This window comes from Humulus lupulus, chromosome 8 (genome assembly GCF_963169125.1).
Source record: "Humulus lupulus chromosome 8, drHumLupu1.1, whole genome shotgun sequence".
In the NCBI taxonomy this organism is placed as follows: domain Eukaryota; kingdom Viridiplantae; phylum Streptophyta; class Magnoliopsida; order Rosales; family Cannabaceae; genus Humulus; species Humulus lupulus.
Genome location: NC_084800.1, coordinates 54,022,094 through 54,028,527, shown reverse-complemented (window position 1 = coordinate 54,028,527; position 6,434 = coordinate 54,022,094). Strand labels below are relative to the sequence as shown.

The 6,434-nt window shown below is 32.1% G+C and overlaps 1 pseudogene; it reads left to right on the top strand.

Moving 5' to 3' along the window:
- Nucleotides 1-1,280: 1,280 nt before the first annotated feature.
- Nucleotides 1,281-2,558, top strand: LOC133795403 (pentatricopeptide repeat-containing protein At2g27800, mitochondrial-like; annotated as a pseudogene).
- The last annotated feature ends 3,876 nt before the right edge of the window (nt 2,559-6,434 follow it).

Sequence of the window (6,434 nt, the reverse complement as noted above, 5' to 3'; positions counted from 1 at the left end):
CATGCCTAGCCCTAGGCATGGCCTTCGGGAAGTGATCCTTTTAGGAGAATGTTCTCCTCTCGTGGTGGTGAACTATGGTAAATGATGAGCTTACCTCCCGTAGAACCCAAAATAGTCTACCAGACTTTGCGTGAAATCTTAAGCCCCTAATGTGTGCCACGTATCAAAACACGTACAACATATGATTTAACTTTCATCCTGTTCGGTAAAAAAAATTTAAATAGTTTTTTTGATTAAATAATAAATTTTTTTATAACAACACCGAAAAATATGTTCGGTGAGTTAAAGTTTTTTTAAACTTATTTTTAATTTTTTTCAATTTTTATTAAAATTGACCAAATTTTGAAAACACCATTTTCATACTTTCAAAAAAAATTTAAACCAATTTTTTTTCTCCCATCTCAAGCTCGTGTACAAAGACCTCTCTCAAGCTTCAATGGCTTCTCATGGGTCCCTCCAAATTTTCTTTAGGTACACCATCTCTTTCATGCCTCTCCCTCATATGATTTCTTCTTCTTCTTCTTCTTCTTCTTCTTTTTCTTCTTCTTCTTCTTCTTCTTCTCAATCTCTTTTTCTCATTTTGTTTGGGATTAGGGTTTGTGATTTTCCTCCATTTTTTCTCTTGTCCAATATAATTGACACAGGACTCTGAGATTTTAGCTAAGCTCAGTGTATTCTTAATTTTCAAGTACATATTTGTTCTTTCTTTCTGGTTTGAACCTCTTTTGGATTCTTGATTTATGTTTTTTTTGTAATATTGTACTTTGATTTATGCTTTTGGTTTTTCTCTTTTCTCTCTTCTTTGCTGAGCGTACTGTGAGATTATGGCTGTTTAGGTTTTCCATGACCCCTTTGGCCACGGACTTGGATGCACTATGACCTCACTGGTCATGGTTCAGAAAAACTCCATTACCCTACTGGTTTTGGATGAATCACTAGATATGATATTAGGGACAATGGAGCCAGTAAACATTACTGAAGTTTCAGAACTGAACTCAAGGTGTTCATATTGACGCTCTCTAAGGATGGTGGTACTGTCAGAATTGCTGAATGAACCAGACTGTCGGGCTTCGAGCTATTAGTTCTATTGATGCGTGCGTCTGCTTGGATTCTAGAAGCTCTTGAAGACATATACAACGCTGAGAAGATATTGAGATACAAGAAGCAATTCAAAATCAGTTCTGCAAGCTTATTGTTAGAGATTTTTCAAAACAGAAAGGGGAGTATACATGAAGCTATCCAAGTTAAGTAATAACTTGGCAAGGAGTATCATAGTAAAAATGGAGGAGAAGCTCCCAGGAAGGAGGAAATTTGAGGAGTGTTTGGATAGCAAAGATATAGCAAAGATAAGTTTCGGGATGCTTGGAAAGAAGGAAGAGATTGCTCTGCATACAGTGAACCTTGTAAAGTTTCTAAACATTGGAATCAAGTAGTTCTCTTTTTTAGAAATGATTGTACTATGGGAAGCTATACAGTACCGAGTAAAAGATACGCTCAAGAAAAAATATGAGATAACCCTGTTATTTTATGAGAGAGCAGTACTGTAGTATTCTAATGCCAAGGAAAGATTAAGGTTGGAGAATATTGGCAAGTTAAGACTACCTGCAGTTACTACTGTAACTTTAGCTTAGTGATAGATTCTACTCCTCTCTTGATAGATTAGTGCCAAATAGGGGGAGAAAGTGAGCTTTCTTAGTACTCCTAATAAAATAAATTACCTATCTATTGATTAGCTAAAAGTGAATCTAGCTTGATCATATGTTGGAATGAAGGGCTATTGACTTATATTCTGATAATAGAAAATTATATGGAAGAGTTTTTTACAAATACCAATGTTACCAGCCATTATATATTTTTTCACATAAGCTAGGAAGTTGACTAGAGCTATCAATATATATAAGCACATGAAGAACAATAGGAACTTGGGTTGTAGGCCTTCAATTAGAACTTATAATACTCTTTTTGCGGCATTTTTGAGTAGAAGAAACAATTCTTACATTAACCATGTATATATGGACACCATTAGAGGCCTGTTTAGGCAAATGGTGAGTGATGGAATCAAACCTGATATATTCTCTTTGAATTCCATGGTTAAGGGGTATGTCATTTCTCTTCATGTTAACGATGCACTTAGAATATTTCACCAGATGGGTGTAGTCTATAACTGCATTCCAAACTCGTTTACCTATGATTATCTGATCCACGGATTATGTGCTCAAGGCAGGACGAACAATGCTACAGAGTTATGCAATGAAATGAAGAGTAAAGGCTTTATTCCTAGTGGTAAATCTTACAACTCACTTGTGAATGCTTTGGCTCTTAGCGGAGATGTTGAAGAGGCGATTAAGTATCTGTGGGAGATGATTGAACAGCAGAGGTCGGCTGATATTATAACATATAGAACAGTACTGGATGAGGTATGCAGAAGTGGCAGGATCGAAGATGCAATGAAGCTGTTGAAGCAGTTCCAAGAGAAAGACCTCGTGGATGGACATTTGTATAGGAGACTTCTACATGTGCTCGAAGAAGACTATGGACATTCAGCTAACAATAATTAATTCAGGTATGGTCATAATTATTGAGTTTAGTGTCACAAGCTACAAATTTATATGGCCATCTAAGGAAGAATTTCCAATATCATAACTTTATATCAAGACATGAGTTCAGAGTCTAAACTGGTTTGCAGGTGGTCATTTTACTTTTAAGTTTTAATTCTTGTTTCATTGATTACAGCATTATGGATCTGCCTAAAACGCATGCCTTACAAACTAAAGTTATTGTATTTTATTTTGTTATTCTACTCTCATTCGTTTGATATACATTTGAACCATCATTTATCACTAGAAGCCGAATATCAGTGGTGTTTATCTAACACCATACTCCATCACTCATTTTTTGCAGAATTCCAAATTTTCTGTTTTTTTTTAAGTAATAATAATAAGGCAGCTTGCAGCTAGAAGCTAGAATGCCTCTTTCTTGTTATGTGAATTTCTTTTATACGATCTCACTATTATTTTGAAGATCTCTTTTGGTCGTCTTTACTTGTTTATTATTAATGGAATTTTACTAAGCGCTATGCGAGCTCTAGTTGGAAGTTTAAATTCTATCTGATTCACTTATATGAATTTATTATTTCATTTGAATAATCATTGAATCTGTACCTGAAGTTGGGATCTAAAACTCATTTGCTGTGTGCTTGCAGTTAGGTCAATGCAGTAGTTTTATTTTGATCCAATCATATAAATATATGACATATTTCTTTCATTATGACTCGTTTAATGCTTTACTTTAAGTTTGGACAATTATCAGTTCATATGTTTTTATTTTACTATGTAAACTTTCTTGATTTTGTGTTATCTCGTGGATAGATATTAAGTTTTGAAATTTGAGATTATTTGAATATTATTAATATAATCTTTTTTTACTATAATTTTCTTATTTTTTATTTTAAAATAATAAATAGTGGTCACAAAAAATATTTTTAGTTTTTAGTTTAGAAAATAAAAATAAAAAATAAATTTCAAAAAAAATATTTATCAAACATGTTTTTTATTTTTTATTTTTTTAAACAAAAAATAAAAATAAAAGTTACCAAACATATTTTTATTTTTATTTAAAAAAAAAACAAAAAACAAAATGGTTATCGAACGTATTTTTATTTTTGAGTTTAAAAAACTTTACAAAACGCAAGTTTTATTTTTTAAACATATACATATCATTTAAAATATTGTCATTAAAAAATAAAATATCTCTCTCGTATAACATGGGAGTAGAAAGCATTATTTTCTCTGTAAGAAATGGGAAGGGCGCAGCAGAAATAAATAATATCATTGATGAGTTATGTGTTAGCTTTGCAGAAAGAAGGAAACTCTGCAGGCGCGTAAAACTAAGACGTCTGGTTTGATTTTAAATAGTGTTTTTTCTCGACACCAATTGTGAAAGCTGATGCCTTATAATTATTTATTAATTATCACATTTTTGACATGACAGAAATGGAATTATAGGAAGTGCAAGTGCGACTGGGCGAGACTGTGGGGCGCACGTGGGAGCTGGCCCTTATTATCACGTGCGGCCTTGTTTTTTAGCACTCGTAATATGCAATCCAATCCTTCCTTCCACATTGTTCTATAAGCACTGATGGATAATTTATACCAGCATATTGAGTTGATGAAGTGAAGAGAAGCTTTTTCATCATTCCTCTCTCTTTTTCTTTATAATAAATATAATCTCTTTTTTTTTTGTTGAGTAAATAGATGGATGAACTTGTGGGAAAAAAAACTAAGCAAACCTCTCATTTGATTCCTCCATAATCAACATTCATATTCATGGTTTTAAGTAGAGCCTACTTGACTTCGATTCCCCAAACGTGAGGTAAATAACATAATTAGAAAATTATGATCTTTCTCAACTATTCTTTTCCTTGTAAGTAGATAGTAAATACAAACCAAAAATCCGTTAGATATTTAGGCTACAAAAACAAAATATTGGGTATTATTATTATTATTTCAATTGTTTTTATGCATTACATCAAATGGGCCTTGTATAGTTTTTTTTTTTGGTGGGAGGTGCAACTTTGAGCAAGTCAAATCAAGAGTGCATTATCTACACATATATATAAATTAAGACAAATGTGGAGGAAAGAAGATCGTATATATAGCTGGTACGGTGGTCCTATGCTCTCGAGATAATTATTCCACACACATGGAAATGTTGTAAATCACACTTCTGTTTTATGGTATATGCCACTGAATTCTGTTTGGTTGGTGAGAAACATACCCTACCTATACTTACGTAATCATACGTGTATATGTATAGGTGTACATATAATATACGTATGGGTTTGCTCTAACGAGTCATAATCTCAATAACTTGGCTGTAATGCAGGATTAGTTAGTAGATTTTTTCTAGCCTACTCCCAACAATTTTTGAAGGTTGAAGCTTCGTGTAATTTATTCAAGTGGGTATTTGCCAATTTAATTTGTTTAAACAATAAAATTTGGATGGTGTGAACTATTATTAGTCTAGAATCTAGGTGTCATTCCTATTATAAAAAAAATAATAAATAAGTTAGTCGCTTCTTCTACAGAGGCTTGGTTAAAAGAAAAAGTCGATGTAACAGAAGAAAAAGAAAAATTATAATAATAAAGATTAGTTAAGATGATTTAATTTTTAACATCAAGGTTACCCTACGTAACACAATAAAGAATAAACTAAAAAATCTCTTTCTAATAATAACACATCTAAACCACTATTTCTACTGAGATTATTGAACTCTTAATTGTGAAGTAAAATGTTGAGCTAAAATAATATGATGGCATATTAACAAAGGAGAAATTATTGCTCCATGACATTCTATCAACTCTACAAGACATGGACATGTCACCTTCCTTTTCACAAAAGGTGAAAAAATAAAATAAAAATAACTTTCTTGACAAATTTTCCTAATCCATTTTCAATTCTTTCTTTGTTTTTTGTCTCAACGAAGCTCTTCTTTTTTGGAATAAGGTCATGAAGAGGTGGTGTTGGAAGTCAACGTTATTGGCCACTAGTGTCCCATATCGTTTCAAGAATATTGAGTTTGATCACAACTTTATGTATTTTCTTTTTTCTTTTTCTCAATCGGTTTGTAAAAAAAGTTAGTTTGCATATTTGCCATCATATATTATCCTGCTCTGTATTGACTTCTCAGATTCCTTACCTAGGCCCTACTTGTCTGCTAAGGGTGAAGAAGAATGCATCTTCATTATCTTTATGTCAGAGAGACATGGAGATCTCTTGTGTTTAGATTTGTATTTTCTTCTTCCCTATTCATGGTGTATGTTTAAAACTAAATATACCCATAAGAAACAAAAAAAAAAAAAAAGAATAAAAAAAATCCTTATCATTATTCGAATTTAGCTTTGCAAAATGACTAGGATTATTACCCATTTGGAAATGATAACCAACTAGCCTAAGAAATTAAACCAAAAACAAAAAAGTTATGGGATCTCAATCATTTCCCATTCTCTGAGTTTAAAAGGTGACCTATTTTAACTTTGTGACCATGTGACAAGCCTGTGAAAAAGTGAAAAATTAAAGGAAAAAAAATAAAAAATCTTTCACTTTCTTTTACTTTCCTTCTTTCTCCAATCTCATAGCAGAGAAGATTTGTCTCTGCTTTTTTCATCCCCTCTTTTTAATTCTACCTTTTATGAGTGTCGCTAAACCCACAAAAGCTTTAATTGGTAATTAGCAATAATTATAAACTAAGAAAGAAATTTTGCAAATAATTTTTGGTTCTTACACGTTTCATTTGCACATTACGCCATAATATCCAATAATTCATATGACTTTCTCTTGCAAAACTAACTAACCTTTTGCTTTGCTTTCTTCACTTACGGATCAAACCAAGAGAAATTTTAAACCAGTAGTTGAACTTAATTGACTAAAAAATA